The sequence below is a fragment of the Salvelinus fontinalis genome, chromosome 9 (genome assembly GCF_029448725.1).
Source record: "Salvelinus fontinalis isolate EN_2023a chromosome 9, ASM2944872v1, whole genome shotgun sequence".
NCBI lineage: Eukaryota > Metazoa > Chordata > Actinopteri > Salmoniformes > Salmonidae > Salvelinus > Salvelinus fontinalis.
In genome coordinates, this window is record NC_074673.1 from 13,545,977 (window position 1) to 13,568,371 (window position 22,395).

General features: G+C 44.9%; 1 protein-coding gene across 1 annotated transcript in view; it reads left to right on the top strand.

Moving 5' to 3' along the window:
• Positions 1-940: 940 nt before the first annotated feature.
• The window catches only part of LOC129862100 (suppressor of tumorigenicity 7 protein homolog), a 57,667-nt gene continuing 36,212 nt past the window's right edge, over positions 941-22,395 (top strand). The window contains exon 1 of the mRNA XM_055933450.1: positions 941-1,035. The gene's annotated coding sequence lies outside the window, so the exon portion shown is untranslated. The remainder of the gene's footprint in view (positions 1,036-22,395) is intronic.

Genomic DNA, 22,395 nt, shown 5'->3' on the forward strand with positions numbered 1-22,395 from the left:
GTCGGTCTGCCCAATGCATCACCGGGACCGGGGGCACACTGCCTGCCCTCCAGGACACCTAACAGCGCCCGATGTCACAGGAAGGCCAAAAAGTTCAACCAGGACATCAACCACCTGAGCCACTGCCTTTTTTTTACTTCCTACAGCTCTCCGGGGGGGTTTGGGGGGCCATAATAGACAACCGCCATTTTGAATGTGTCCAATCAGAAACATATCCACCCCCAAAATAAAGAATAGTTGTCTAGCACTGACTTTGCTGCTAACTACTTTATTGAAAGAACATTGCTTGCTACTACTGTGATGTGGTTGTCTTACCTAGTTAAGATGAATGAGCTAATTGTAAGTCACTCTGGATAAGAGCGTCTGCTAAAAGTGTAAATGATTGGCCTGTTCCCAGTCCCGCTTGCAAACTCCAGCGCCCCCCTTTCCTCCTCTCTCCCTCCGTCCATATCTCCCTCCCCTTCTCCCCTTCTCCCTCTCTCCAGTCTGTTAGTGTTTCGCAGGGCTCCTGACGTCACTCTCTGTTTGCATAGCTATTGTCTTACCCATCGGGCTGCCTACCATGGCTCCAGGATTGCAGTATCTGCTTTCAGCTTTTTCCCCAGGGGCAGTCCAGAGAGATAAATAAACAGAGGAGGAGAGGAAAGCAAGAGCTAACGTAGCTACAGCAGACAGGCTGCTACTTCTGAGTCTGGATTTTAAAATACACCTTTTCAGTGGAGAAGGAGAGTTTCTCTTCCCTCTCGTGAGGCCCCCGTTCGGCAGCTGAACCGTGTGTGTGTTGTGAGCAGTGTGTGTATGTGGAGGAAGCCCGTTTAGCGGCAAAGGGAGCGCCAACTGAGTGAGCGGAGCATCTGGGCGTCTGAGAGCGAGAGCCAGCTGGCTGGCTGCACTGTGTGCTTTGATGACCCCCTCTGTGTAGCTGCCTGCTCAACCCCTCCCCCCCCCCCCCCCTCTCTCTGGCCCCCTTTTCCCCTCTCTCCTCTATCTCCATCGCAGTTCCCGACCCAGCCATGTTTGGCACAGAGTCCTCATGTAAGTACCGTACCGCCATCCTCCAGCCTCATTTGTCTTTCTCTCTATGTGATGTGTTGTTGTCTGGTGTAACAGTGTCTGCTCCCGTCCTTCTGGGCTCTCGCTCTCCTCTCTCCATCCCTCTCTTTTTCCCCTCTCTCTGACCTTTCTGTTGTTCTCCATGTTTCCTGGTGGCAGATTGCTCGGCAAGAAAGCTGGGATCTACCATTTTGCATAAAGGGCCAATGATAGCTGGTCGTTATACAAATATCCATCTCTCCTCTGTCAATCCCTTCCTTTGCCTTCCCTCCCCTTTATTCCTCCTTTTCCTCACCATTCCTCGGTATTCCCGCACGTCACCATGTTTATCCCAGACTTATCCTGTTATGCCGTGTATATTCTCTTTTCACCTTTCTAAATGGAATGGCTTTGCTAGCTAGACTGAAATATACACCATTACTGTCTCCTTCTCGCTCTCTCTCTGTGCATGTTGTGTGTGCGTGCATTCCACGTGACATTGTTTTTTGTTATAGATGGATATACCATGATTTTCTACAGTTTGCTTTCAGCAACCTCCTGCCATTGCAGGCAGTTCTGTCTCAATCTCTCTCCTGCTCAGTCAGGAGACATTGAGGGGGGTGGGTGTAGCATGTAGCATTTACACATGCTGAGCTAAGGCATAAAGATGCTACTGCTAGTGAGGCTCTGTGATGGCACCAATGTTTGGGTGCGTTTTGAGAGGGGTGAATGTAGCGTTCCCACATGCAAAAACATAGCATGTAGGCTATGCTATGATCTCTATCTTAGGCTAGCTAGATAGCACCAGTGTCTGGATGAGTTTTGTGTGGGTGGGCTCCTCACTGTAGACTGTACCCCCTCACCCCCCTCACCCCCATTTTGAGGAGCTGTCACCATGATCTTCAGGTGGTCCGCTGTTCAATCTAGTCTCCTTCCCCCTCTGTCACGAGGAATATCCACTCTGATCTAATAGAAACTGTTGTGGCCGCACAGAGACAAATTTAGGATACTTAATTTTTCTCTCCTGAAATTTAGATTAGAGATTGCATGCAACAGTCCAGCAACGAGTCCTTTTCTGTTACCGGCTTCCCTGACTTCTAAACAGAGGAGTGGAGTACTCAGTCGTGCATCAAAATGCTGCTTCTTCATATCAAATGAATTTAATATTTTCATTTTACAGAATGTATGACTGTTAAGTGGATAAGGATGTTCTGTTATCTATCTGGAAATTTGATTTCAACTGTTAGTCACCTGCGGAACAGGACCCCAAAGATCGTACTGACCTGACCTGCTGTTTTCCAGAAGAACTTAGTGTAGGTCTGTAGCCAAAAGGTGCATAACCGTAGGACCATTACCTGCCCCTATTGATCAACTGCTACTACAATGCTTAGTCTATCTGGGTAGTGTCACAAAGCAGAGTAGAGCTGGGACGATAGACCGAAAATGATCGACACAGACCATACCGATCACCTATCGGAGGCATTTATCTGATATCGTCCATTACGTTAAGTAGCCTATACTAGAGAAATGTGAAGTTTGAAATGAAATCAGGTTTCTAATATGGGTGATTTGTTCATGGGACAATTGATTGCTACAACCATCAAACTGGTAGTTTTAAAGGATAATAAAATAAACTGTGGTGCACATTATTATAAATCTTATCATTCTATCGTTATTGAATCAATTCAGGCAATTTATTGCTATATGGATTTTTGTCCATGTTGCCCAGCTCTAAAGCATAGTCGGTTTAGTCAGCCAGCTGTCTACATCAGGGCTCTCTAACCCTGTTCCTGGAGAACTACCATCCTGTAGGTTTTCCCTCCAACCTTGTTCCTGGAGAACTACCATCCTGTAGGTTTTCCCTCCAACCTTGTTCCTGGAGAACTACCATCCTGTAGGTTTTCACTCCAACCCTGTTCCTGGAGAACTACCATCCTGTAGGTTTTCACTCCAACCCTGTTCCTGGAGAACTACCATCCTGTAGGTTTTCACTCTAACCCTGTTCCTGGAGAACTACCATCCTGTAGGTTTTCACTCTAACCCTGTTCCTGGAGAACTACCATCCTGTAGGTTTTCCCTCCAACCTTGTTCCTGGAGAACTACCATCCTGTAGGTTTTCACTCCAACCCTGTTCCTGGAGAACTACCATCCTGTAGGTTTTCACTCCAATCCTGTTCCTGGAGAACTACCATCCTGTAGGTTTTCACTCCAACCCTGTTCCTGGAGAACTACCATCCTGTAGGTTTTCACTCTAACCCTGTTCCTGGAGAACTACCATCCTGTAGGTTTTCACTCCAACCCTGTTCCTGGAGAACTACCATCCTGTAGGTTTTCACTCTAACCCTGTTCCTGGAGAACTACCATCCTGTAGGTTTTCCCTCCAACCTTGTTACTGGAGAACTACCATCCTGTAGGTTTTCACTCCAACCCTGTTCCTGGAGAACTACCATCCTGTAGGTTTTCACTCTAACCCTGTTCCTGGAGAACTACCATCCTGTAGGTTTTCACTCCAACCCTGTTCCTGGAGAACTACCGTCCTGTAGGTTTTCACTCCAACCCTGTTCCTGTAGATCTACCGTCCTGTTGGTTTTCACTCTAACCCTGTTCCTGGAGAACTACCATCCTGTAGGTTTTCACTCCAACCCTGTTCCTGGAGAACTACCATCCTGTAGGTTTTCACTCTAACCCTGTTCCTGGAGAACTACCATCCTGTAGGTTTTCACTCCAACCCTGTTCCTGGAGAACTACCATCCTGTAGGTTTTCACTCCAACCCTGTTCCTGGAGAACTACCATCCTGTAGGTTTTCACTCCAATCCTGTTCCTGGAGAACTACCATCCTGTAGGTTTTCACTCTAACCCTGTTCCTGGAGAACTACCATCCTGTAGGTTTTCACTCCAACCCTGATCTAACGCACCTGCTTCTTATAATTAGCTGGTTGATAAGCTGAATCAGGTTAGTTGCAACTGGGGTTGGAGTGAACCTACAGGAGGGTAGCTCCAGGAAAAGGGTTGGAGTGAACCTACAGGAGGGTAGCTCTCCAGGAAAAGGGTTGGAGTGAACCTACAGGAGGGTAGCTCTCCAGGAACAGGGTTGGAGTGAACCTACAGGAGGGTACCTCTCCAGAAACAAGGTTGGAGAGCCTTGGTCTACGTACACTGAAATATACTTAACTTTGTAGTTTTTATTTTTTAGGTTCTAGTTCCAGATAAAGATTGTATTATGTGTGAGTGTTCCTGCTGAGGAGAGATGACTCCTGTAGGTCCACTGTATATTGATCGTGTTTCAGGAGTCTTTTGTCCACCTGCTGCTGGTGGACTGTGGGTCAACCTCTCCCTCATTTGCATTCCTATGACGATTGCTTTGTGGTGGTGAGCATGGTTTCTTCCATTGTCACATAGCTAACAACAGCAGGGGACCTGGTTAGGTTTGTGCTTAGACTTTTCAGTGCCTGAAGGGAGAACGGCTCATAATAATGGCCGGAACGAATATATGGAATGGCATCAAACACCTGGAAACCATGTGTTTGATGTATTTGATACCATTCCACTAATTCTGCTCCAGCCATTACCACAAGATTGTTCTCCCCAATTAAGGCACTTCAGAGTAGGCTTTCCCTAACAGAAATATGCAAATGTTTTGCCAGAACAGGCCAATAGGATCACGCTAGCTCGTGCTTGGCTCTGCCCACCTCCTTGCTTGTTCTGCCCACTATGACTCATCTGTTCCCATTGGAAACGGCGGGCTGTGGTCCATCTTTGGGATAGCTGTCCTAACATGAGCTCTGTAAGTGTGGAGGTAACGGTGGACTTACATGGTTTCCAGGTGTTTGATGTATTTGATACCATTCCACTAATTCTGCTCCAGCCATTACCACAAGATTGTTCTCCCCAATTAAGGCACCACCAACCTCCAGTGCAGTGTCAAACTATGACTGAACCTACATTCAGACCAATGTCATTACACTTCCAAAACGTCAGATGCAACATACTTAGAGCACATACTTCATGTGTTGTGAATAATGTTTAACATTTTATAAACGGCCTTAATTTAACTGGACCCCAGGAACAGTAGGTGCTGCCTTGGCAGGAACCAATGGGGATACATAATAAATACAGACACCTCACTTTACTTGTGTTTTTGAACCAAATAACTCTGACTAGCATGAACTACAAACGGACTGCAATAACTCCATACAGACTTCAAAAACTATCTCCAACAGACTACGTGCACAGCATTGCAGACACAAATAACTAGACTTACACAGCAGACACAACTTCCCACACACTCAGTCACAACAAAATACAGTGCTTAGCCTGTAAACGGGTGTATTCGACCCCAGTCAGTGTAACCAGAAACAACGTATCCCCTCCAGACATGTAAGTCCACCGTTACCTCCACACTTACAGAGCTCATGTTAGGACAGCTATCCCAAAGATGGACCACAGCCCGCCGTTTCCAATGGGAACAGATGAGTCATAGTGGGCAGAACAAGCAAGGAGGTGGGCAGAGCCAAGCACGAGCTACCGTGATCCTATTGGCCTGTTCTGGCAAAACATTTGCATATTTCTGTTAGGGAAAGCCTACTCTGAAGTGCGCGTGTGCAATAACTCAATTCGCCTATGCACTCCTAAACAATGCCATTTTTTTAAACTTTGGCAAAGGGTAAAGTCTACAAAACTTTATCCACTCTGTTTGTAACATATTCTAGTTTTGGGAACAGAAAACTGTTGAGATTAAATGTTTCATCGGTGAGAACATTTGCAGAATGTCGGCCAAAATCCGTCTGGTTCCATCTTCTCCCGCTGCCGGCCACTGGGCTTGGAAACGCCAAGTGGATGCTTCACATTTATACATCTGGTGAAATATCTGTCGCATTGTTCTATTTGTGGCTATCCCCTCCCTTCCCCTGCATCGCCCATCTCCCACCAACACACACACACACACACACACACACACACACACACACACACACACACACACACACACACACACACACACAAGGGTCAGGGAGGAGGTCATTGACCTGGCAGTTGGGTAGCTAACAGAATGGATACATGGACTATCTGAGCTGACTCTTAAATTGTATTTGTATTTTTGCACTCTCTATGCATACTCACAGGACTCTACATACTTAATCACACTGACACTCAACACATTTAACATGCGCACACATTTACACTGACTCCACACGTGCGCTCACACACTCGCATACAATCATCATTATGCTGCTGCTCTGTTTATCATATATCCTGATGCCTAGTCACCTTACCCCTCTACATATCTGCCTCCAGTATTCCTGCACATTGGAAATATGGTATTGGAACTGACCCTGTATATAGCTTCTTACTTTTTCCTATTTTTATTTCTCATGTTTTTGTTCTACTTTGTTATTTTACTACAGTGATATTGATTACTGTATTGTTGGGTTTGGAACTTGCAAGAAAGGCATTTTGCTGTCCTTGTGCATGTGACATTAAAACTAGAAATGTATTAGGTTTGGGTTTTGACCTCCCGTCCTCTTACCTGGTTTCATTCCGATGGCCTTTTGCCCCCCACTCTATGTAGAGGTTACTAGGAGAAATACTCTTAGAACTGGTGGATGTACAGAGCAACAAAGAAGGCTGAAGGTGCTTTGTGTTGGTTTTGACAGGATGTAGTGTGAGCCGGCCACAGCCACACAAGTCTGAGACTAGACTGAACCACTCCACTGAGATACTTTATAGACCAAGAAAACGAATCTTATAATGGCGTCCTTGTGTATGATTTGTGTGAGTCCATGCATTTTAAAGGGCTGCACACATCACACCGAATGTGAATCTCCCGTTTCGTCTACCGATCATTAAGCGCGCTGTTGACATCTGTGATGGCTGATATTTTCTCGCGGTTAGTACTCTGTTCGCAAATACTCTCGGCTCGAGCGCTATTGGTGTGTTCTAGCCTTTAGTGGTGGATCAAATCAAATGTACTTATATAGCCCTTCTTACGTCAGCTGATATATCAAAGTGCTGTACAGAAACCCAGCCTAAAACCCCAAACAGCAAGCAATGCAGGTGTAGAAGCACGGTGGCTAGGAAAAACTCCCTAGAAAGGCCAAAACCTAGGAAGAAACCTAGAGAGGAACCAGGCTATGAGGGGTGGCCAGTCCTCTTCTGGCTGTGCCGGGTGGAGATTATAACAGAACATGGCCAAGATGTTCAAATGTTCATAAATGACTAGCAGGGTCAAATAATAATAATCACAGTGGTTGTAGAGGGTGCAACAGGTCTACACCTCAGGAGTAAATGTCACTTTTCATAGCCGATCATTGAGAGTATCTCTACCACTCCAGCTGTCTCTAGAGAGTTGAAAACAGCAGGTCTGGGTCAGGTAGCACGTCCGGTGAACAGGTCAGGGTTCCATAGCCGCAGGCAGAACAGTTGAAACTGGAGCAGCAGCACGGCCAGGTGGACTGGGGACAGCAAGGAGTCATCATGCCAGGTAGTCCTGAGGCATGGTCCTAGGGCTCAGGTCCTCCGTGAGAAGGAAAGAGAGAATTAGAGAGAGCATACTTAAATTCACACAGGACACCGGATAAGACCGGAGAAATACTCCAGATATAACAGACTGACCCTAGCCCACCGACACATAAACTACTGCAGCATAAATACTGGAGGCTGAGACAGGAGGGGTCAGGAGACACTGTGGCCTCATCCGATGATACCCATGGACAGGGCCAAACAGGCAGGATATAACCCCACCCACTTTGCCAGAGCACAGCCCCCACACCACTAGAGGGATATCTTCAACCACCAACTTACCATCCTGAGACAAGGCCTGTAAATGTGACCTGTAGATAAAGACAGAATGTGTAATGTGTTGATTCATCTCTGCCTCAGTATCCAGCTTTGGCATGAAAACTACTAACCATATGATATTCAAATCAAATATTATTTGTCATATGCGCCGAATACAACCAGGGTAGACCTTACCGTGAAATGCTTATTTGCACCCGTTAACCAACAATGCAGTTCAAGAAAGAGTTATGAAAATATTTACTAAAGTAAAAAAAAATAGATAAAAAAATAACACAATACAATAATGAGGCTATATATTAGAATGCTAACATGACTACCAGTATTTTTTTAAATGTATTTTATTTAACCAGGTAGGCCAGTTGAGAACAAGTTCTCATTTACAACTGCGACCTGGCCAAGATAAAGCAAAGCAGTGCGGCACAAACAACAACAGAGTTACACATGGGATAAATAAACGTACAGTCAATAACACAATATAAAAATCTATATACAGTGTGTGCAAATGTAGTAAGATTAGGGAGGTAATGTAATAAATAGGCCATTGTGGCGAAATAATTACAATTTAGCATTAACATTGAAGTGATAGATGTGCAGATGATGATGTTCAAGTAGGGATACTGGGGTGCAGAAGAGCAAAAATAAATAACAATATGGCGATGAGGTAGTTGGGTGGGCTATTTACAGATGGGCTGTGTACAGGTGCAGTGATCAGTAAGCTGCTCTGACAGCTGATGCTTAAAGTTAGTGAGGGAGATGTCTCATGTTGTTAATGACATCGCTAAAGTCAAGGATCGGTAGGATAAATCAAATCAAATTTTATTTGTCACATACACATGGTTAGCAGATGTTAATGCGAGTGTAGCGAAATGCTTGTGCTTCTCGTTCCGACAATGCAGTAATATCCAACGAGTAATCTAACCTAACAATTTCACAACAATTACCTTAACCTAACAATTTCACAACAATTACCTTATACACACAAGTGTAAAGGAATGAATAAGAATATGTACATAAAAAATATATGAATGAGCGATGGTATAGAATGGCATAGGCAAGATGCAGTGGATGGTATAGAGTACAGTATATACATATGAGATGAGTAATGTAGGGGATGTAAACATTAAATGAAGTGGCATTGTTTAAAGTGGCTAGTGCTACATTTATTACATATATTTTTCCAGTGGCTGGAGTTGAGTCAGTATGTTGGCAGCAGCCACTCAATGTTAGTGATGGCTGTTTAACAGTCTGATGGCCTTGAGATAGAAGCTGTTTTTCAGTCTCTCAGTCCCAGCTTTGATGCAGCTGTACTGACCTCACCTTCAGGATGATAGCGGGGTGAACAGGCAGTGGCTCGGGTGGTTGTTGTCCTTGATGATCTTTATGGCCTTCCTGTGACATCGGGTGGTGTAGGTGTCCTGGAGGGCAGGTAGTTTTCCCCCGGTGATGCGTTGTGCAGACTTCACTCCCCTCCGGAGAGCCTTACGGTTATGGGCGGAGCAGTTTCCGTACCAGGCGGTGATACAGCCCGACAGGATGCTCTCGATTGTGCATCTGTTTGAGTGTTTTTGGTGACAAGCCAAATTTCTTCAGCCTCCTGAGGTTGAAGAGGGGTTGTTACGCCTTCTTCACCACGCTTTCTGTGTGGGTGGAACATTTCAGTTTGTCCGTGATGTGTACGCCGAGGAACATAAAACTTTCTACCCTCTCCACTACTGTCCCGTTGATAGGGTGTGCTCTTTCTGCTGTTTCCTGAAGTCCATGATCATCTCCTTTGTTTTGTTGACGTTGAGTGTGAGGTTATTTTCCTGACACCACACTCCGAGGGCCCTCACCTCCTCCCTGGAGGCCGTCTCGTCGTTGTTGGTAAACAGGCCTACAACTGTAGTGTTGTCTGCAAACTTGATGATTGAGTTGGAGGCGTGCATGGCCACGCAGTCGTGGGTAAACAGGGAGTACAGGAGAGAGCTGAGAACGCACCCTTGTGGGGACCCAGTGTTGAGGATCAGCGGGGTGGAAATGTTTCCTACCCTCACCACCTGGGGGCGGCCCGTCAGGAAGTCCAGGACCCAGTTGCACAGGGCGGGGTCGAGACCCAGGGTCTCGAGCTTGATGACGAGTTTGGAGGGTACTATGGTGTTAAATGCTGAGCTGTAGTCGATGAACAGCATTCTCACATAGGTATTCCTCTTGTCCAGATGGGTTAGGGCAGTGTGCAGTGTGATTGCGATTGCGTTGTCTGTGGACCTATTGGGGCGGTAAGCAAATTGGAGTGGGTCTAGGGTACAATGGTGGCCCTCTTGAAGCATGTGGGGACAACAGACTGGGATAAGGATTGATTGAATATGTCTGTAAACATACCAGCCAGCTGGTCTGCGCATGCTCTGAGGACGCTGCTGGGGATGCCGTCTGGGCCTGCAGCCTTGCGAGGGTTGACACGTTTAAATGTTTTGCTCACGTCGGCTGCAGTGAAGGAGAGCCCGCAGGTTTTGTTAGCGGGCCGTGTCAGTGGCACTGTGTTGTCCTCAAAGCGTGCAAATAAGTTGTTTAGTTGGTCTGGGAGCAAGACATCCTGGTCTGCGACGGGGCTGGTTTTCCTTTTATAGTCCGTGATTGACTGTAGACCCTGCCACATATCTCTCGTGTCTGAGCCGTTGAATTGTCAGTTTAACGAGGGTATGTTTAGCAGCATGAGTGAAGGAGGCTCTGTTGCGAAATAGGAAGCCTATTCTAGATTTAATTTTGGATTGGAGATGCTTATCGTGAGTCTGGAAGGAGAGTTTACAGTTTAACCAGACACCTAGGTATTTGTAGTAGTCCACATATTCTAAGTTAGAACCGTCCAAAGTAGTGATGCTAGTCGGGGTGTGGGCAGCGATCGATTGAAGAGCATGCATTTAGTTTTACTAGCATTTTAAGAGCAGTTGGAGGCCACGGAAGGAGTGTTGTATGGCATTGAAGCACGTTTGGAGGTTTGTTAACAGTTTCCAAAGAAGGGCCAGAGGTATACAGAATGGTGTCATCTGCGTAGAGGTGGATTAGAGAATCACCAGCAGCAAGAGCGACATCATTGATATATACAGAGAAAAGAGTTGGCCCGAGAAATGAACCCTGTGGCACCCCATAGAGACTGCCAGAGTTCCGGATAACAGGCCCTCCGATTTGACACACTGAACTCTATCTGAGAAGGTTTTGGTTTCTCAAATTACTGCCTCGCCTGGTTCACCAAGGCTATTGAGGCTCCCGATAAGAATGCGGTGATTGACAGAGTCGAAAGCCTTTGCCAGGTCAATGAAGACGGCTGCACAGTACTGTCTTTTATCAATGGCGGTTATGATATCGTTTAGGACCTTGAGCGTGGCTGAGGTGCACCGATGACCAGCTCGGAAACCAGATTGCATAGCGGAGAAGGTACGGTGGGATTCAAAATGGTCGGTGATCTATTTGTTAACTTGGCTTTCGAAGACTTTAGAAAGGCAGGGCAGGATAGATATGGGTCTGTAGCAGTTTGGGTCTAGAGTTTCCAATCTTTGGTGACCTCAGACGATAGAAAAAAGAGGATGAACAGGCTAGTAATAGGTGTTGCAACAATTGCGGGAGATCATTTTAGAAAGAGGGTCCAGATTCTCTAGCCCAGCTGATTTGTAGGGGTCCAGAGCCGTTGGCCAGGGTATGGGTAGCCAGGTGGAAAGCATGGCAAGCTGTAGAAAATGCTTATTGAAATTCTTGATTATCGTAGATTTATTGGTGGTGACAGTGTTTCCTAGCCTCAGTCCAGTGAGCAGCTGGGAGGAGGTGCTCTTATTCTCCATGGACTTTAGTGTCCCAAAACTTTTGGGAATTTGTGCTACAAGATGCACATATCTGTTAGGAAAGCAAAGGCTAGCTTTTTCAAACTGACTGTGTATAGTGGTCGTTTGACTGCGGACCAATTATGGACGCAGGCAATGAGGCAGTGATCGCTGAGATCCTGGTTGAAGACAGCAGAGGTGTATTTAGAGGGAAAGTTGGTCAGGATGATATCTATGAGGGTGCCCGTGTTTACAGATTTACGGTTGCACCTGGTAGGTTCCTTGATGATTTGTGTAAGATTGAGGGCATCAAGCTTAGATTGTAGGACGGCCGGGGTGTTAAGCATATCCCAGTTTATGTCACCTAACTGTACAAACTCTGAAGATAAATGGGGGGGAAATCAATTCACATATTGTGTCCAGGGCACAGCTGGGGGCTGAGGGGGTCTATAACAAGCGGCAACAGTGAGAGACTTATTTCTGGAAAGGTGGATTTTTAAAAGTAGAAAGCTCTAACTGTTTGGGCACAGACCTGGATAGTATGACAGAACTCTGCAGGCTATCTCTGCAGTAGATTGCAACTACGCCACCTTAGAACTGCCCATCTTGACCTAAAATTTTGTAGTTGGGGATGGAAATTTCAGAATTTTTGGTGGCCTTCCTAAGCCAGGATTCAGACACGGCTAGGACATCAGGGTTAGCAGAGTTTGCTAAAGCAATGAATAAAACAAACTTAGGGAGGAGGCTTCTGATGTTAACATGCATGAAAAGAAGGCTTTTACGGTTTCATAAGTCAACAAATGATAGCGCCTGGGGAATAGGTGTGATACTGGGGTCTACAGGGCCTGGGTTAACCCCTACATCACCAGAGGAACAGAGGAGGAGTAGGATAAAGGTATGGCAAAAGGCTATAAGAACTGGTCTTCTAGTGCGTTGGGAACAGAGAATAAAAGGAGCAGAATTCTGGGCGTGGTAGAATAGATTCAGGGCATAATGTAAGGCAAGGGTATGGTAGGATGTGTGTACAGTGGAGGTAAACTTAGGCGTTGAGTGACGATGAGAGAGATTGCATCTCTGGAGGCACCAGTTAAGCCAGGTGAGATCTCCGCATGTGTGGGGGGTGGGACAAAAGAGCTCTCTAAGGTATGTTGAGTTGGACCGGGGGCTCTTCAGTGAAATAAAACAATAAGTACTAACTGAGACAGCAGTAGACGAGGCATATTGACATTACAGAGAGGCATAAAGCAATCACGGGTGTTGATCAGGAGAGCTAAGACAACGGGTAAATGGCGATGAATGGGCAGAGAGGGTCATTTAGGACCTGAGTTTAAGGCTGGGGCCGACAGATAAACAAAAAGAGGTACCACGTTAGTGAATAGTCCAGCAGGCATCAGCTGTGTAGCCGAGTGATCATAGGGTCCAATGAGCAGCAATAGGTGAGTGAGGGAGCCGTTCGGTAGTCAGTACTACGCTAGGCGAGCGGGAGACAACGGCGTTCAGAAAGCTAGCGGGCCAGGGATAGCGGATGGGTATTTGGCGACATCGCAACGGAAAAGCCTTTGCATATTTGCACAGTACAATATACTCCCAATATAAGATTGATGCTCATATGTAGGCCTAGCCTATACAATGTACCTGGCTGGAGTGCACAGTGAGATGACCACATATGAACAATACTTATTCAACTGAGAATATAATACGCCTATCACTGACAACATACAGTTGAAGTCGGAAGATTACATACACTTAGGTTGGAGTCATTAAAACTAGTATTTCAACCACTCCACAAATTTCTTGTTAACAAACTATAGTTTTAGCAAGTTGGTTAGGACATCTACTTTGTGCATGACACAAGTAATTTTTCCAACAATTGTTTACAGACTATTTCACTTATAATTCACTGTATCACAATTCCAGTGGGTCAGAAGTTTACATACACTAAGTTGACTGTGTCTATAAACAGCTTGGAAAATTCCCGAAAATGTCATGGCTTTAGAACCTTCTGATAGGTTAATTGACATAATTTGAGTCAATTGGAGGTGTACCTTTGGATGTATTTCAAGGCCTACCTTCAAACTCAGTGCCTCTTTGCTTGACATCATGGGAAAATCAAAAGAAATCAGCCAAGACTTCAGAAAAAACAATTGTAGACCTCCACAAGTCTGGTTCATCCTTGGGAGCAATTTCCAAATGCCTGAAGGTACCACGTTAATCTGTACAAGCAATAGTATGCAAGTATAAACACCATGGGACCATGCAGCCGTCATACCGCTCAGGAAGGAGACGTATTCTGTCTCCTAGAGATGAACGCACTTTTGTGCGAAAAGTGCAAATCAATCCCAGAACAACAGCAAAGGACCTTGTGAAGATGCTGGAGGAAACCGGTACAAAATTATCTATATCCACAGTAAAACGAGTCCTTTATCGACATAACCTGAAAGGCCGCTCAGCAAGGACGAAGACACTGCTCCAAACCCACCATAAAAAACCCAGACTACGGTTTGCAACTGCACATGAGGACAAAGATCGTACTTTTTGGGGAAATGTCGTCTGGTCTGATGAAACAAAAATAGAACTGTTTGGCCATAATGACCATCGTTATGTTTGGAGGAAAAAGGGGGAAGCTTGCAAGCCGAAGAACACCATCCCAACCGTGAAGCACGGGGGTGGCAGCATCATGTTGTGGGGGTGCTTTGCTGCAGGAGGGACTGGTGCACTTCACAAAATAGATGGCATCATGAGGCAGAAAAATGATGTGGATATATTGAAGCAACATCTCAAGACATCAGTCAGGAAGTTAATAAAGCTTGGTTACAAATGAGTCTTCCAAATGGACAATGACCCCAAGCATACTTCCAAAGTTGTGGCAAAATGGCTTAAGGACAACAAAGTCAAGGTATTGGAGTGGCCATCACAAAGCCTTGACCTCAATCCCATAGAAAATTTGTGGACAGAACTGCAAAAGAGTGTGCGAGCAAGGAGGCCTACAAACCTGACTCAGGTACACCAGCTCTGTCAGGAGGAATGGGCCAACAATTTTCCCAAATTATTGTGGGAAGCTTGTGGAAGGCTACCCAAAACGTTTGACCCAAGTTAAACAATTTAAAGGCAATGCTACCAAATACTGATTGAGTGTATGTAAACTTCTGACCCACTGGGAATGTGATGAAAGGAATAAAAGCTGAAATAAATCATTCTCTCTACAACTATTCTGACATTTCACATTCTTAAAATAAAGTGGTGATCGTAACTGACCTAAGACAGGGAATTTTTACTAGGATTAAATTGTGAAAAACTGAGTTTAAATGTATTTGGCTAAGGTGTATCTAAACTTCCGACTTCAACTGTATGAACAATACTTTTTCAACTGAGAATATAATACGCCTATCACTGACAACATATGAACGATACTTATTCAACTGAGAATATAATATGTGTATCACTGCTAAAAATAAGGGTGCGTTGAACCTTTTTAGGGCCATATGAAGTAATCGCAATCTCTAGCAGTGTAGTGTGTCAATCTCCTCTAGCAGTGTTGTGTGTCACTCTTCTAGCAGTGTAGTGTGTCAATCTCCTCTAGCAGTGTTGTGTGTCACTCTTCTAGCAGTGTAGTGTGTCAATCTCCTCTAGCAGTGTTGTGTGTCACTCTTCTAGCGGTGTAGTGTGTCAATCTCTTCTAGCAGTGTAGTGTGTCACTCTTCTAGCAGTGTAGTGTGTCACTCTTCTAGCAGTGTAGTGTGTCAATCTCCTCTAGCAGTGTAGTGTGTCATTCTTCTAGCAGTGTAGTGTGTCACTCTTCTAGCAGTGTAGTGTGTCACTCTTCTAGCAGTGTAGTGTGTCACTCTTCTAGCAGTGTAGTGTGTCACTCTTCTAGCAGTGTAGTGGGTCACTCTTCTAGCAGTGTAGTGTCAATCTCTTCTAGCAGTGTAGTGTCAATCTCTTCTAGCAGTGTAGTGTCAATCTCTTCTAGCAGTGTAGTGTCAATCTCCTCTAGCAGTGTAGTGTGTCACTCTTCTAGCAGTGTAGTGTGTCAATCTCCTCTAGCAGTGTAGTGTGTCAATCTCCTCGAGCAGTTTAGTGTGTCACTCTTCTAGCAGTGTAGTGTGTCAATCTCTTCTAGCAGTTTAGTGTGTCACTCTTCTAGCAGTGTAGTGTGTCAATCTCCTCTAGCAGTGTAGTGTGTCAATCTCCTCTAGCAGTGTAGTGTGTCAATCTCTTCTAGCAGTGTAGTGTGTCAATCTCTTCTAGCAGTGTAGTGTGTCAATCTCTTCTAGCAGTGTAGTGTGTCAATCTCTTCTAGCAGTGTAGTGTGTCAATCTCTTCTAGCAGTGTAGTGTGTCACTCTCTTCTAGCAGTGTAGTGTCAATCTCCTCTAGCAGTGTAGTGTGTCAATCTCTTCTAGCAGTGTAGTGTGTCACTCTCTTCTAGCAGTGTAGTGTGTCAATCTCCTCTAGCAGTGTAGTGTGTCACTCTCTTCTAGCAGTTTAGTGTGTCAATCTCCTCTAGCAGTGTAGTGTGTCAATCTCTTCTAGCAGTGTAGTGTGTCAATCTCCTCTAGCAGTGTAGTGTGTCAATCTCTTCTAGCAGTGTAGTGTGTCACTCTCTTCTAGCAGTGTAGTGTGTCAATCTCTTCTAGCAGTGTAGTGTGTCACTCTCTTCTAGCAGTGTAGTGTCAATCTCTTCTAGCAGTGTAGTGTCAATCTCTTCTAGCAGTGTAGTGTCAATCTCTTCTAGCAGTGTAGTGTCAATCTCTTCTAGCAGTGTAGTGTCAATCTCCTCTAGCAGTGTAGTGTGTCATTCTTCTAGCAGTGTAGTGTGTCAATCTCCTCTAGCAGTGTAGTGTGTCAATCTCCTCGAGCAGTGTAGTGTGTCAATCTCTTCTAGCAGTTTAGTGTGTCACTCTTCTAGCAGTGTAGTGTGTCACTCTCTTCTAGCAGTGTAGTGTGTCAATCTCTTCTAGCAGTGTAGTGTGTCAATCTCTTCTAGCAGTGTAGTGTGTCAATCTCTTCTAGCAGTGTAGTATGTCACTCTCCTCTAGCAGTGTAGTGTGTCACTCTTCTAGCAGTGTAGTGTGTCAATCTCCTCTAGCAGTGTAGTGTGTCAATCTCTTCTAGCAGTGTAGTGTGTCAATCTCTTCTAGCAGTGTAGTGTGTCAATCTCTTCTAGCAGTGTAGTGTGTCACTCTCTTCTAGCAGTGTAGTGTGTCAATCTCTTCTAGCAGTGTAATGTGTCAATCTCTTCTAGCAGTGTAGTGTGTCAATCTCCTCTAGCAGTGTAGTGTGTCACTCTCTTCTAGCAGTGTAGTGTGTCAATCTCTTCTAGCAGTGTAGTGTGTCAATCTCTTCTAGCAGTGTAGTGTGTCAATCTCCTCTAGCAGTGTAGTGTGTCAATCTCTTCTAGCAGTGTAGTGTGTCAATCTCTTCTAGCAGTGTAGTGTGTCAATCTCTTCTAGCAGTGTAGTGTGTCAATCTCTTCTAGCAGTGTAGTGTGTCAATCTCTTCTAGCAGTGTAGTGTGTCAATCTCCTCTAGCAGTGTAGTGTGTCACTCTCTTCTAGCAGTGTAGTGTGTCAATCTCTTCTAGCAGTGTAGTGTGTCAATCTCCTCTAGCAGTGTAGTGTGTCACTCTTCTAGCAGTGTAGTGTGTCAATCTCTTCTAGCAGTGTAGTGTGTCACTCTTCTAGCAGTGTAGTGTGTCAATCTCTTCTAGCAGTGTAGTGTGTCAATCTCTTCTAGCAGTGTAGTGTGTCAATCTCTTCTAGCAGTGTAGTGTGTCACTCTCTTCTAGCAGTGTAGTGTGTCACTCTTCTAGCAGTGTAGTGTGTCAATCTCTTCTAGCAGTGTAGTGTGTCAATCTCTTCTAGCAGTGTAGTGTGTCACTCTCTTCTAGCAGTGTAGTGTGTCAATCTCCTCTAGCAGTGTAGTGTGTCACTCTTCTAGCAGTGTAGTGTGTCAATCTCCTCTAGCAGTGTAGTGTGTCACTCTTCTAGCAGTGTAGTGTGTCAATCTCTTCTAGCAGTGTAGTGTGTCAATCTCCTCTAGCAGTGTAGTGTGTCAATCTCCTCTAGCAGTGTAGTGTGTCAATCTCCTCTAGCAGTGTAGTGTGTCAATCTCCTCTAGCAGTGTAGTGTGTCACTCTCTTCTAGCAGTGTAGTGTGTCAATCTCCTCTAGCAGTGTAGTGTGTCAATCTCTTCTAGCAGTGTAGTGTGTCAATCTCTTCTAGCAGTGTAGTGTGTCACTCTCTTCTAGCAGTGTAGTGTGTCAATCTCTTCTAGCAGTGTAGTGTGTCAATCTCTTCTAGCAGTGTAGTGTGTCAATCTCTTCTAGCAGTGTAGTATGTCAATCTCCTCTAGCAGTGTAGTGTGTCAATCTCCTCTAGCAGTGTAGTGTGTCAATCTCTTCTAGCAGTGTAGTGTGTCACTCTCTTCTAGCAGTGTAGTGTGTCACTCTCTTCTAGCAGTGTAGTGTGTCAATCTCCTCTAGCAGTGTAGTGTGTCACTCTTCTAGCAGTGTAGTGTGTCACTCTCTTCTAGCAGTGTAGTGTGACACTCTTCTAGCAGTGTAGTATGTCACTCTCTTCTAGCAGTGTAGTGTGTCACTCTCTTCTAGCAGTGTAGTGTGTCAATCTCCTCTAGCAGTGTAGTGTGTCACTCTTCTAGCAGTGTAGTGTGACACTCTTCTAGCAGTGTAGTGTGTCAATCTCTTCTAGCAGTGTAGTGTGTCACTCTTCTAGCAGTGTAGTGTGTCAATCTCCTCTAGCAGTGTAGTGTGTCACTCTTCTAGCAGTGTAGTGTGTCAATCTCCTCTAGCAGTGTAGTGTGTCACTCTCTTCTAGCAGTGTAGTGTGTCACTCTTCTAGCAGTGTAATGTGTCAATCTCTTCTAGCAGTGTAGTGTGTCAATCTCTTCTAGCAGTGTAGTGTGTCAATCTCCTCTAGCAGTGTAGTGTGTCACTCTCTTCTAGCAGTGTAGTGTGTCACTCTTCTAGCAGTGTAGTGTGTCAATCTCTTCTAGCAGTGTAGTGTGTCAATCTCCTCTAGCAGTGTAGTGTGTCAATCTCTTCTAGCAGTGTAGTGTGTCAATCTCTTCTAGCAGTGTAATGTGTCAATCTCCTCTAGCAGTGTAGTGTGTCACTCTCTTCTAGCAGTGTAGTGTGTCACTCTTCTAGCAGTGTAGTGTGTCAATCTCTTCTAGCAGTGTAGTGTGTCAATCTCCTCTAGCAGTGTAGTGTGTCACTCTTCTAGCAGTGTAGTGTGTCAATCTCTTCTAGCAGTGTAGTGTGTCAATCTCTTCTAGCAGTGTAGTGTGTCAATCTCTTCTAGCAGTGTGTGTGTCAATCTCCTCTAGCAGTGTAGTGTGTCACTCTTCTAGCAGTGTAGTGTGTCACTCTTCTAGCAGTGTAGTGTGTCACTCTTCTAGCAGTGTAGTGTGTCACTCTTCTAGCAGTGTAGTGTGTCACTCTTCTAGCAGTGTAGTGTGTCACTCTTCTAGCAGTGTAGTGTGTCACTCTTCTAGCTGTGTAGTGTGTCACTCTTCTAGCTGTGTAGTGTGTCACTCTTCTAGCTGTGTAGTGTGTCACTCTCTTCTAGCAGTGTAGTGTGTCAATCTCCTCTAGCAGTGTAGTGTGTCACTCTCTTCTAGCAGTGTAGTGTGTCACTCTTCTAGCAGTGTAGTGTGTCACTCTCTTCTAGCAGTGTAGTGTGTCAATCTCCTCTAGCAGTGTAGTGTGTCAATCTCCTCTAGCAGTGTAGTGTGTCACTCTTCTAGCAGTGTAGTGTGTCACTCTCTTCTAGCAGTGTAGTGTGTCAATCTCCTCTAGCAGTGTAGTGTGTCAATCTCCTCTAGCAGTGTAGTGTGTCAATCTCTTCTAACAGTGTAGTGTGTCAATCTCCTCTAGCAGTGTAGTGTGTCAATCTCCTCTAGCAGTGTAGTGTGTCAATCTCTTCTAGCAGTGTAGTGTGTCAATCTCCTCTAGCAGTGTAGTGTGTCAATCTCTTCTAGCAGTGTAGTGTGTCAATCTCTTCTAGCAGTGTAGTGTGTCAATCTCCTCTAGCAGTGTAGTGTGTCACTCTCTTCTAGCAGTGTAGTGTGTCACTCTTTTAGCAGTGTAGTGTGTCAATCTCTTCTAGCAGTGTAGTGTGTCACTCTCTTCTAGCAGTGTAGTGTGTCAATCTCCTCTAGCAGTGTAGTGTGTCAATCTCCTCTAGCAGTGTAGTGTGTCACTCTTCTAGCAGTGTAGTGTGTCACTCTCTTCTAGCAGTGTAGTGTGTCAATCTCCTCTAGCAGTGTAGTGTGTCAATCTCCTCTAGCAGTGTAGTGTGTCAATCTCTTCTAACAGTGTAGTGTGTCAATCTCCTCTAGCAGTGTAGTGTGTCAATCTCCTCTAGCAGTGTAGTGTGTCAATCTCTTCTAGCAGTGTAGTGTGTCAATCTCCTCTAGCAGTGTAGTGTGTCTTTTCCATTCTTCTGTTGACATGTTTCACATTTAGCCTGTAGATGCTTCACTTCCCAATAAGAAGTGCATCAAGTCAGAACTGGATTACCACCACTTTTGGACATTTGATGACGCCTGTTGTCCAAACAGCTACATCCCACGCATGGGTCTATTCTATGTCTTTGAGCCTCGGCATTGTAGCTTTAGTTAGGTATTTACAGAATCAAATCAAATGTTGTTTGTCACATACACATTGTTAGCAGATGTTAATGCAAGTGTAGCGAAATGCTTGTGCTTCTAGTTCCGACAGCGCGGTAACAGCGCGGTAATATCTAACAAGTAATCAAACAATTCCTCAACAACTACCTAATACACACAAATCTAAAGGGGTGGAATAAGAATATGTACATATAAATATATGAATGAGCGATGGCCGAGCGGCATAGGCAAGGTGCAATAGATGGTTTAAAATACAGTATATATGATATGATATGAGTAATGTAAGATATGTAAACATTATTAAAGTGGTATTTGTATAAAGTGTCTAGTGATCCATTTATTAAAGTGGCCAGAGATCTCATTGTAGGCAGCAGCATCTGAGTTAGTGATTGTTGTTTAGCACTCTGATGTCCTTGAGATAGAAGCTGTTTTTCATTATTTCGGTCCCAGCTTTGATGCACCTGTACTGACCTCGCCTTCTGGATGATAGCGGGGTGAACAGGCAGTGGCTCAGGTGGTTGAAGTCCTTGATGATCTTTTTGGCCTTCCTGTGACATCGGGTGCTGTAGGTGTCCTGGAGGGCAGGTAGTTTGCCCCTGGTGATGCGTTGTGCAGACCTCACTACCTTCTGGAGAGCCTTGCGGTTGAGGGCAGGCTGTGATACAGCCCGACAGGATGCTCTCGATTGTGCAGCTGTAAAAGTTTCTCAGGGTTTTTGGTGACGAGACAAATTTCTCCAGCCTCCTGAGGTTGAAGAGGTGCTATTGCGCCTTCACCACACTGTCTGTGTGGATGGACCATTTCCGTTTGTCTGTGATGTGTACGTCAAGGAACTTAACTTTCCACCTTCTCCACTGCTGTCCCTTCGATGTGGATAGGGGGGTGCTCCCTCTGCTGTTTCCTGAAGTCCACGATCAGCTCCTTTGTTTTGGCAGTTTGATAAAGGCGTACATAACTTTGACGGCAACCAGCTGTCACTTTCTGTTACCGTGGTTACCCGGCCTGCCCTATGAGCAGTAGAAACGGATGGGTCAGGGTCGGGTTTCTGTGGTATCTGCCCACTACTGCTATTTTTGTTTTAGTGAGAAGCTTAGTTGGTAACTAGAACCTGAGGGAAGTAAAAAAAAAAAAAAAAAAAGAGAAGGGTTTTATTTTATATTAAGGTGTTTGTTTATTTATTCACAAATGGCCTAAATGGTTTTTCAAGGGACTGCTGAGATAGAGCTTTGTTGGACGGTGTTTACTGTTGTAATAAACAATCCAGATCAAGTTTACCTGTCACTGGCCAGTGTCTTTTCAATAACCTTTTACAGCAAAGCACGTTGCTGCTTAATTGAGGCACACTTTGATAATGTTTGCACTCACACTGGTACAATTTCTAATGATCCAAAGCCAGTTTGCCAGAACAGGTAGATTTACCTGTTGTGCTCTTATTCAGTGGAAATGACTTCTCCAGATAGCTTTGGTCCCTCAGGCTTCAGTAAGCCCTGGTCCCTCAGGCTTCAGCTGATGGTGTGATTCTATCAAAGCCACCCTCAGAGCTATAGCAGTTCCCCTTATCCTCAGGAGCCTCAGTCAGTAAGTCAGTCTGACTAAGTGTGGCCTCCACGATATGTGGATGAAGTATGGAACGAGAACCACTGTTTGAAGAGTCAAACAACCTGAGCCCTCTTCATGTTGACTGCTAGGTTGGTGATAGTGAGGGAGGTTTCAAGGACACCGATGTATTAATGTTCCGCTTTGTGTTTTGAAATGCAAATGCATTCAACTCATTGATGTTCAAGCATCTCTCTTCAAGGCATGTTGATTTTGTTGAGAAGAAGTCAAGTCAAGCTCAGAGCAGAGAGCCCTTATTGTAGTTGGTTCAGAGGGATCTTCTTTACAAAATCATCACATTCCTCGTCATGTTCCTTCACTACTGTACCACTGTATGATTTAGACCAATCACATCAGACATTTAATTACATTGGGCTCTCTGGCAGTTGTCAGGTTCTTATTAGGCTCTATTGGAAGAAAGGCAACAGAAAAATATTACAGAGCAGGTGCTGGATTTGTTTATTCATTCAATATATGAAGAGTGAAACCACAACTACTGCATTCTATTCTCCTACGTGGTTTATTGACAATGT